The 10,488-nt window shown below is 38.2% G+C and overlaps 1 protein-coding gene across 1 annotated transcript in view; it reads right to left on the reverse strand.

Annotated features, from left to right (window-relative positions):
• usp36 (ubiquitin specific peptidase 36) overlaps positions 1-10,488 on the reverse strand; it is a 33,883-nt gene that overhangs the window by 22,166 nt on the left and 1,229 nt on the right. The window lies entirely within an intron of this gene.

Here is a 10,488-nt window from a genome sequence, read left to right on the forward strand (position 1 = left end):
TGTAAACCGTGTAGAGCAGTTCATATGATGCTCCTGATCTGCTGTGAGTCACACTGACAAGCCTGTAAAAGTAATGCACAGTCAGCGCTGCGTCAGGGCTGTCATAGCGCCCCATCTTTAGGTATAAATGTAGTCCGAATACACAGTGACTGACAGGAGCCAGAGCCAAACAGAAGAAATAGAGAGCAAGATAGTGATCGTGTCCAGTCTTATACTGTAAAAAGAAAAGAACGGATTTACACGTGCCACAATATCATGATTGTGTGACGAAAACATGAAGATTTTTAACAGGCTACACCTTCAGAAAGGGGTTGGGGTTGCTTAGACTTTATACTATATGTGTCTCATCACAGAATTTCTGGGTATGCAAAAAAACCATCACTGTCAACCAATCAACATTCACCTTGAGACCGGATGACATGTAGCATTGCAGATTCCCATTTGTTGTGCCTTTCTTTGGACATGCTTTAGAATTAGAGGTCGACTGATTGATTGGTTTTGGTGATTGCTGTAACTATCGGTAAAAATCCACACCAACAGTTTTTCTCAGTTGCGTACATCACAGGAGCGGCTGAGAAGGGTCCGCTGTCAATATACGGTACGAGAAAGGTCTCTAGAGGTGAAATAAAAACTATCACTGAAATTTTGTGTTATTTGAAGTGTTTTTTTTAATTCACTTTGGAGGTCTCTATTTTATTTGCTATTTGGTGTGTTACTTTTTGGCTCCGTTGTATATGGATGTATATCTTTTACTTACTTTAATACTTATTATTGGTTAATATATATTAATTTTTTTTTTTTAATTTAGTTAATTTTAAAAACTACAGTACAGTTTCACGATAGTCAGTACTGTATTTTTGTAATAAAGTAAAGCAATATTTCACTTTGAGTGTGGTTTTCATTCAGTATCAATTAAAAAACAACCATCGGTTGATTAATCGGTTATTGGCAGGTACTTCCCTACTTACTTATCGGTATCAATAAAATCCACTATCGGTCGACTTATATTTAGAAATGCATAATGCAGTTACCACTCTGGCAAGAAACATGCCACGTTTACCCATAATCCTTCTCTCTGCATTCTGAAACAAATAGGTAAATCTTCAGAAGTATAAACCAGATCTAAGGTATGTGTCTCTAATTTGGTGGAAAGCTAGTGAATGCTATCACTAGTTTATCCGTGTTTCTGGAATTTGTTTCAGTGCCCAGTAGCAAAGATGTTTTAGCTAAAGCGATAACCATAGCAGTGCAATTTGTACTGCTTGTGTATTTCTGTACTTCAACCTCAGTTTTGGAGCACATTCAGCCCCACGGTCCTGAATGAGCAGAGTGCTATGAGATTACAGCAGAGCAACCAATTCCCTTTCAACCCGAGAGTATATTTTAGATAGCCAACTAACATGAACATAAGATACCGTTATTAGTCCTGTCACCTATGAGACAAGGCCTTAATATATTAAAAGAGCTTTGCATCAGTAAAACTGGGTAAACAGTCAGCCTATACTTACTCTGCAGTGTTTGTCATTAGAATGCATATTGTGTTTTTATTTATATACATACATACATACAATTATATATACACATACATACATACAAATATATATATATATATATATATATATATATATATATATACACATATATATACACACACACACATACATACATACAAATATATATATATATATATATATATATATATATACACATATATATACACACACACATACATACATACAAATATATATATATATATATATATATATATATATATATATATATATATATATATATATATATATATATATATATATACATACACACACACACACACACACACATATAGATAGATAGTGTGTTCCCTAGAACGATACAAACACGATTAAGTTCCTTGTGAGGACAGAGGGGTGATCTGCAGTGTGCTAGAAAACACAGGCTTACTCATCAGCAGTGCTGCTGACGCACACCAGCAGGCCGCCTGTACATGCATGAAAGCGCAAGGACAGCCTAACCTTCACACACACTTCCAGATGCACGTCGTCACCGCACAGGGCCACCAGCTAATAGAACAGCCGAGTTCTGCCATGCAACGACTCAGCAAAGACACTGACGTTTGCTTGTCTTTGTCAGCATTTGGCTTCAGTTGATGGGATCAAATACCACCAAGTCTAAACCTGAACAATTTTAATCCAAACAGGGTACAAAACAGGACTCCAGAAAGATCAGTTTGCCCAAAAGTGACATCAATATGTCTCCAATAGGTGAAAAGTACACATGCTATAGTAAGTCAGAAGTGTGTTGTAGGGCACAGTGGCTTAGTGGTTAGCACGTTTGCCTCACACCTCCGGGGTTGTGGGGTCGAATCCCGCCTCCACCCTGCGTGTGTGGAGTTTGCATAGTAAATGGCGCAGTTATATAGTGCTTTTATCCAAAGTGCTTTACACTGTCTCTCATTCACACACACACCAATGGTAGTTGCCATCAGGAGCACCTTGGGGTTCAAGGACACTTCGGCATGTGGAGTCATGTGGGTCGGGATCGAACCGAAAACCCGCTCTACCAACAGAGCCACAGCCGCCCCGTGTTCCAGGGTCCTCCGGGTACTCTGGTTTTCTCCTCTAGTTCAAAAATATGCGTTACAGGCTAACTGGCATTTCCAAACTGTTCAAATTGTGAGTGTGTGTCTTCGATTGAGCCCTGTGATGGGTTGGCACTCTGTCCAGGGTGTCCTCTGCCTTGTGCCCCAAGTTGTCTGTGAGAAGCTCCAGGCTCCCCCAAGACCCTGCGTAGGATAAGCGGGATGGAAAATTGGAAAAAATTTCGCCTGGTCTTTTTTTTTTCACCAATCTTGAAGTACTCAGTTGTGGTGTCCCTGTGTCCAGTGTATCCACAGCTTCCTGTTCTTGGCTGACAGAAGTGGAAGCAGATGTGAGCATTTGCTGTTGTAACCTAGCTGTCTCAAGCTTTGGCATGTTCTGCTTTTCTGCTCACCAGGGCTTTAAAGAGCGGCTATTCGAGTTACCACATCCTTCCTTTCGGCTCAAACCAGCCTGGCCATTATTCTCGGACCTCTTTCATAAACAAGGAGATTCCACCCACACAACTGCTGCTCACTGGATGTTCTTTGTTTTTGCATCATTCTGAGTAAACTCTAGAGACGCTTGTGTGAGAAAATCTCAGATGATCAACACTTTCTGTATTACTCAAACCAGCCCATCTGGCATGAGTTGAGGATTTAAAAAAAAAAAAAAAAAGGGGGGGGGGGGGGGGTTTCCACACACAGAAACCTGACAAATTCTTTAATATATCCACGGTCTCTCACAGTTTCATCATCAGTTAGGACTTTATAAATTGTGTAAAAATAAAATCTGATAATTCTAATGTCTTTGTTGTTCATAAAATGTACACGTTAGTTTGGGTAACTTCAGTTTCTTTTTACTGTATTGCTCAAGTTTTGGAAAGCTGGATAAAAAAAACTATAGATAAGCCTTTTGTGATTGAAGGTCCTAATATGTAATGAAATTTTAAAAACAAATTTAAAGAAATTCTCGCATTTTATTCTAATAATGAAAGTGGAGTGAAGAAATTGAAGGCTGAATGGGATAGAGTTACACAAGCTTTTTTTGAGGCTTGTGAATTTGTGTAAGCTACCTGTTGAACTTGACATGAAGAGAAATGAATCAGTGCCTGAAGCAAATTAAGTTTTTATGCAATACTGCAGCTTTCCTCATTCAAGTTAATTGGCTATTTCACCAGCGAGTCTGTTCACGTTCAGTCTGACTGCTCCTGGCTTGTGAACTGCCCATTACAAGAGAAATCAATCCTCTTTTCTTGTGTTCATTAAAACAAACACTTGTTTGTTCATATCTGGTAGAATTTGACCAACTGATATTGTACAAGTAGAAACAAACAAATGATGGAAGTATTTTAAAATCTGACTCAATTTCAGACAGAATATGAGAATAAATTTGCTACTTTCAGGTCTATTCAAGACTTCCAATATTATTATTTTATACATGTCCTTATATATATATATATATATATATATATATATATATATATATATATATATATATATATATATATATATATATATATATATATATATATACACACACACACACACACACACATATACACATACATACACACATTTTTTTTGTTTGTTTGTTTGGTTTTAATAACATATGTCCTATATGTCCTTATTCTTTTTTTCTCCCCCCGTTTGCACAGTTAAGCCAAATTCCACATGTCTTCAACTTCATTATTAATGTGAATCACGACCTCTACTTAAGGTATAACCTAATGGTATTGTACACCCTACATAGTAGTTTAAGCCAACTGAAACTCAACCACCACAAAAGATAAGTAATGGAAGAACAGGAATTTTTTTTTTTTATACATTTCCTCGAATAAGCAAAAAAACAAAAACAAAAAAAAAACCTCTATTCTTATACAGTCCATCCAGGATTTTACAATTGCAGAAATTAACACAAAATCAAGGAGACTCTGCGATAATCACAGAAGCTTGCGATTAAAATTACCGCAAAAAATTTCTGCAGATTTGGGCCAAGACGCATCATGTGACATCACAATGCACATTCAGCCAAAGTCCTCTTCGAATCACGTGTCAGACATGAGTACAGTTAAAAGGTCTCATTTAACAACAAATATCACTGAGAAAGACCATACAAAACAATTTCGTGCAATTGCAATTTGGCTAATCTGAGTAGCTTTCCGCAAAAAATCTCTGCAAATTGCACCGCAATTTTTAAAACCAGTCGTGACAAAATCAAGCTTTTTTGGCTGCAACAATCACAAAAAACCTCTGCGAAATCCTGTATGAGCTATTTATACATAAAATTTATTTTAAAAGTTGTTAAACAAGCCCATGACAGCCTGACAATGAACACAAAGCTTGTGTTTCAGTACCAAATTACCTCCATTTTTTTCAGTTTAATAGCTAATAAAAATGTATCTGGCTCTTCATGAGGATGTTTTAGCTCAGCTGTGTTTTGGCTCAAGTGGGTGAAATGACCAGAATATCATATATTCTGGTCATAAATTATATCATAAATTATATCATAAATAAGTCAGAATATCATAAATTCTAATAATTTTCAAATTATTGAAGGTGTGTTATTTGACGTTATTTTTATTTCCCAAAGCAGCCTACACAGAAAGCATAACTTAGAGCGGCATGGTTTTCTGTGGCTTTCGGTGTAGTGCTGCTGAGACTTCAAATATTCTCTGTATGGCTCACCTGCCAAGTTCTTCATCAAGCAAAACACTTGGTTGTATTTCCACCCTTTGCCACAACATACTCTTTTCACAGGTTGTATATGTTTCTTGAGTAATATTTGCTTCTTTTTTATAGCAAAGAATCAAAAATCAGAGCGTTTGAACACACAGGTTGGCAGTAGTTCTTGGTGGGTAACTCTCATCTGGTCAAAGGAGGAAGCTGATTATTTAAGGCATTGGAAAATATGACTAAAGACTGAATCAGAACATTATGAAACTTTGTGTTTGGGCTTTAATGTTACATGGACCCCGGTCCACACACGATTATGTTTAGGTTTGTTCTGTTCACCATTTTCTGGCCAACTTTAGATTGACAGCACGAGTTCAAAATCATCCATTAATATTAAACAAATAAGACTAAGTGTCAGGTTCTTACTATTCTTACTTGTACACATATCAGTCTGACAAGTTTAACTTCTACAGTACTACGGACAACTACAAGAACGATGATGTTTTTAATGCATCCATCCATCCATTTTCTGTACTGCTTATCCTACACAGGATCGCAGGGGAGCCTGGAGTCTATCCCAGGGGACTCTGGGAAGAAGCCGTTGGACACCCTGGACACGGGGCCAACCCGTCGCAGGGCAGAATCACACACACATTCACACACTATGGACAATTTGAAAATGCCAATCAGCTTACAATGCATGTCTTTGCGAGAGGAAACTGGAGTACCTGGAACACAGGGTACACGAACAAAGGGCGGAGGCAGGATTCAAAACCCCAACCCAGAGATGCAAGGCAAACGTGCTAAGCACTAAGCCACCGTGCCCCCATTTTGTTTTTAATAACTCAGATAATACTGTTATACCAACACAGCACTACCAGTCTTAAACACTCATAAAGAAGGTCTTTGTTTCTGTGACGTAATGCTGATTTGGTTTATCTATTCTCCTTGGCAAAAAAAAAAAAAAAAAAAAAAAAAAAAAAACAGGCCAAGCCAAAATGGCAAAATTATTACGCTTTTAATGGTCTTAACAACAAACCGTTGGTCAGGTAATTAGCAAGAATTAAACAGCAATAAAGTTTCTTAGTATGAGATAGTTGTTCCCTTTGATTTCTTTAAATTCTTAAACCATGTGGGTAAACTTTCAGAGAGCTTTTTATTTATTTTTTAATTCTAACTATATTTTAATTTTGTACACTCAAACATGTATTAGTTTAATCATTATCATGATTTTACCTTTGAGTTCAAGAAGACTATATAAGTGAATTTCCCTGTTTCTAGCTTTTCACCTGAACAGTTCACTGTAAATGAGCAAATGGTGGCACAGGAGGTCTCAGGAGTGCAATTGTTTAATTCCTGCTAATTTTCTGACCAAGGATTTTTATATTGGTTTTAATGGTTTGTAAGACCATTAAAAGCTTAATATTTTGCCATTTTGGGATTGGCTCTTTATTTTGTGCCCAGGACTGTATGTGCCACTACACCTGCATTAAATGTATGTTGCAAAGTTTTTAAATATGTAATGGAAAACTATATACATGTAAATGAAGTAGCACTTGCATACCTGAAAATAAGATCTACCATGCATGAACCACATGAACAGCATGAACTGTAGACACACACACACACACACACACACACACACACAGGCATGAAAGTCATGCCTTGCTGCTAAGCAAGTAATAGAGTTTGAGTGGCATAATCATTTTCAATTATTAAGCAATTAAATTACTACAGGCCTGTAATGATAAAAATACAAATAATCATGGAGCCCTAGCCAAAACATATGGTTCCGGTCCAATACCCAGCACTATTAGATTAACACCCCTGCTCAACTAACCAACAATTGCCTGAAACACAGCATCACAGATTAACTCAACATGTTGAGATGTGTGCAAGTTTCCTCTTTGAGTCATGCTTACCCATGATGCCTTACTCTGTACTGTACTGCCTCAAGACATTCATGTTATTTGTAACAGCTGTGTAATTTGCAGTATTTATACAATGGACTGTCGTCCCCTCCATGGTGTATCCATGCTTTACACTCAGTGTTATGGGGATATGCTCCAGATCCATGTTTTTTTTGCAAAATGAAGACTGAACACATACGCTCAGCTGCAAATATACTTTATTTGCATACTATACTCATACACTAGGTAAGAGAAAGCAACCAGAGAACGTCAGCAGCACAACTGCTCAATTATGGCACGATGTTTTGCCAAAATACGACACGAATTTCGTTAACAAACACTGATCCTATGCCACACTGCAAGAAACCTGCGAACATAACTCCTGTTCCTACCGTGATTTCTTGGTATTTTCTCACTGATTTTCTTCCTTATTTTAGTCTTTGCCAATTCCCACCCACCAGTTCTGTCTTCCCTATCATAAGACAGCTACCAAACCCGGGAGGGTGAAGGCGATCACGCACTTCCTCTGAGACACGTGAAGCCAGCCAACCACGTTTTCGAACTGCTGCACGTGCTGCATCACAGAGCAGCGCAACAAATGCAGAGGAAAGTGCTAGCCACGCCATTCTGCATGCACAAGCCCACGTTTTGCTAGTGTCACTGGGATGTATAGAGGAGAGACAGGATGTCAACCCAGTGTGGCACAGCTGCAACACATTAATGTCAATGCAATGCAGTGAGGAAATACATTCACTTCTGACACGAAAACTGTGTCCAAAATGACGTACTATACACTAACACTATGCACTCTACCGTCTTGTTTATGAATCATAGATGGGTAGTATCGTCTCAAATGGAACACTAACTTTTTTATTAAGCGGAAGTATGAGGCATTTCCCAGTCGATGGCAAATGATGCCAAACGCATGTTATGCGAAGCCGCTAGAGTCGATGAAAATTAATTTCACCCCAGTAAAACAGTAAAATGACTAAATTAATTTACTGAGATTTTCACACTCCCCCCCCCAATTCTGAGCAAATTTGAGCTGGCATCAGTGTCTGGTAGTCCCTCCCCTCTTCTGCTAGGTAAGTAAAGCTATGACAGTTGAGTGCATGAAGTATCCAACATTCCACACTTTGTTTTTTCGGTTCAATAAGTGCATCAACCGGGTACTTGAAGTGCACTTATTACGGTCCAAGCACTGAAAGTGTGCAGGGCCCTATTGTTTTCCTAAGGATTAGTTTCTTTTATATTTTTCAATGTTTCAGGGGCTTTTTGGGCTCTTAACATGCTCAAAAACTCAGCACACGTCAGAGCCGTCTGCCATTAGGCCCAGGAAAAGGGTCACACATGGGCATAATCAGGGGTCTTTGTAGCGTGCATGTTTACATGGTACAAAAACTTGGTGCATATATCGTACATACTTGTACGTATATGCACGAAATTCAGTACACGTATTGTGGTCATCGACCCGAACAACTTTCACGCCAATCATTAGAGCTCCACCCAACAGGAAGTCTGCCATTTTGGATTTTGTGAAAAGGGCATGTGGTGAACTTTTAAATACTCCTCATAGGGGATTTATGTGACCATCACCAAACCTGGCCAACCTTATGCCAAGACACTGAAGACGCTCATCTGCGAACAGATTTTTAATATCTCGAACGGTGTGGCCATGGCGAGGGATTGAATTAATGACCAAAAAAGTGCATTGTCTGATTTAACTGGTGGTGTATGGGGGTCATGGGGGCTATGTTGCACCCCCTTACATGCTTTAAAGCCCAAGAACTGGGCTTAACCTAACACATCAGTGCAAGTTACTCTACAGCACTTGCTTTACTTTCATACACCCACAGCGTGGCGATGGCACCATCGCTGCTTGCAGCTATATTTCTTGTTAGAATTTTCAGTGCAAACATTACTCACACCGTTTATACTAATAATGGCATAGAATAGTTCTTAAGTATGTGATTTGAGACACACCTAAAGCCCCTCAACCTGTATAATTTTTTTTTATAAAGCAATCCCCTGAAGATTCCCCCCCACAGAATCGCACAGTGAAATACAATGCAGCGGTGTGGACTGCTTTTAAAGGTGGATAACATTCACTTCTAACACAAAAATCAGCCTTTAATTCATACAAACTTGATTAAAGGAAAACAAAAGATACCAAGCCACATAAGAGCAATGGACAGAAAAAGATTTTGCTTTTCAGTGTGTCATGTTTTCCACATATCATTATGAAAAGCAATACAGGTTATGTATTGCATTTCACTTTTTTTCCCACCCATGTATGACTGCTTTATGATCTGGCATGGAATCTTCTCCATATCCACCACCACCACCTGACTTTCCGTTGTTATTTCAGTAGTGAAGGGTTAAGGAGTGTTAGTGTCACATACAGTACATTTACACGGACAACAATATTCCGGTATTAACCCAATTAAGATAATACTCTAAGAAACTACCATGTAAACAGCGATGTCTGATCCTTTTAAGGTCATACTCAAAGGAAACAGAAATTGAGTTAAGACATGGAGTGTTCTTATTTTAGTTTCATTATTGATGTGCATTACAGGCATATAAACACCTTAATCACATTATCAACGCCGTGTGGGAATTTTCACCGCATTTTGCAACAGGACACATACACACATGGCAGTGTATTTCAGCTACTATATAGTAGGTAAGTATGCGGTTTCGAACGAGCAGTCGTCTATTTGCACGTATAGCATGACAAATGATTAACTGCACATGAAGCTTCCGTAAAATTAAAAATAAAAACACCCAAAACTGCATATGGTACCATAATGAAGACAAACTGTATGTTGATACGTGAAATTCTGAAGGGAACGTCGGACGGCGTGGTGACATTAATCGATCTATAACATGCAAAACGGGAACATGAAAGGAATATCCTAAAGGCAACTCATGTAAACACCTTAATCACAATATTATCTTATTCAGAATGAGGTCGATAATTAGATTATTGCTGTCCATGTAAACTTAATCAATATCCTCCACTCACTTCTATGGCCAACCCTTAGCACAAAAAATGGTTAATATTTATATATAAACACTCGTAATTGAACATGACTCTTGTTTAAATTCAAAATTGATCAAAATAAGAGGTAATACAATTTTAAAATCATACACGTGTGCTACATTTTCACTACACTGACTGGAGTTGCTCTTTAAAGAGCACGTGCTAACAAAACGAGGCCTTCTGCCAAATGGCGAGGAAAACTGAGCGCTGTAAACATTATATAACACCAACAGCAGACTCGGAAAAGCATGTTTGAAAAATCTCAGGAAACAAATATGAAC

This window comes from Ictalurus punctatus, chromosome 2 (assembly GCF_001660625.3).
Source record: "Ictalurus punctatus breed USDA103 chromosome 2, Coco_2.0, whole genome shotgun sequence".
Lineage (NCBI taxonomy): Eukaryota > Metazoa > Chordata > Actinopteri > Siluriformes > Ictaluridae > Ictalurus > Ictalurus punctatus.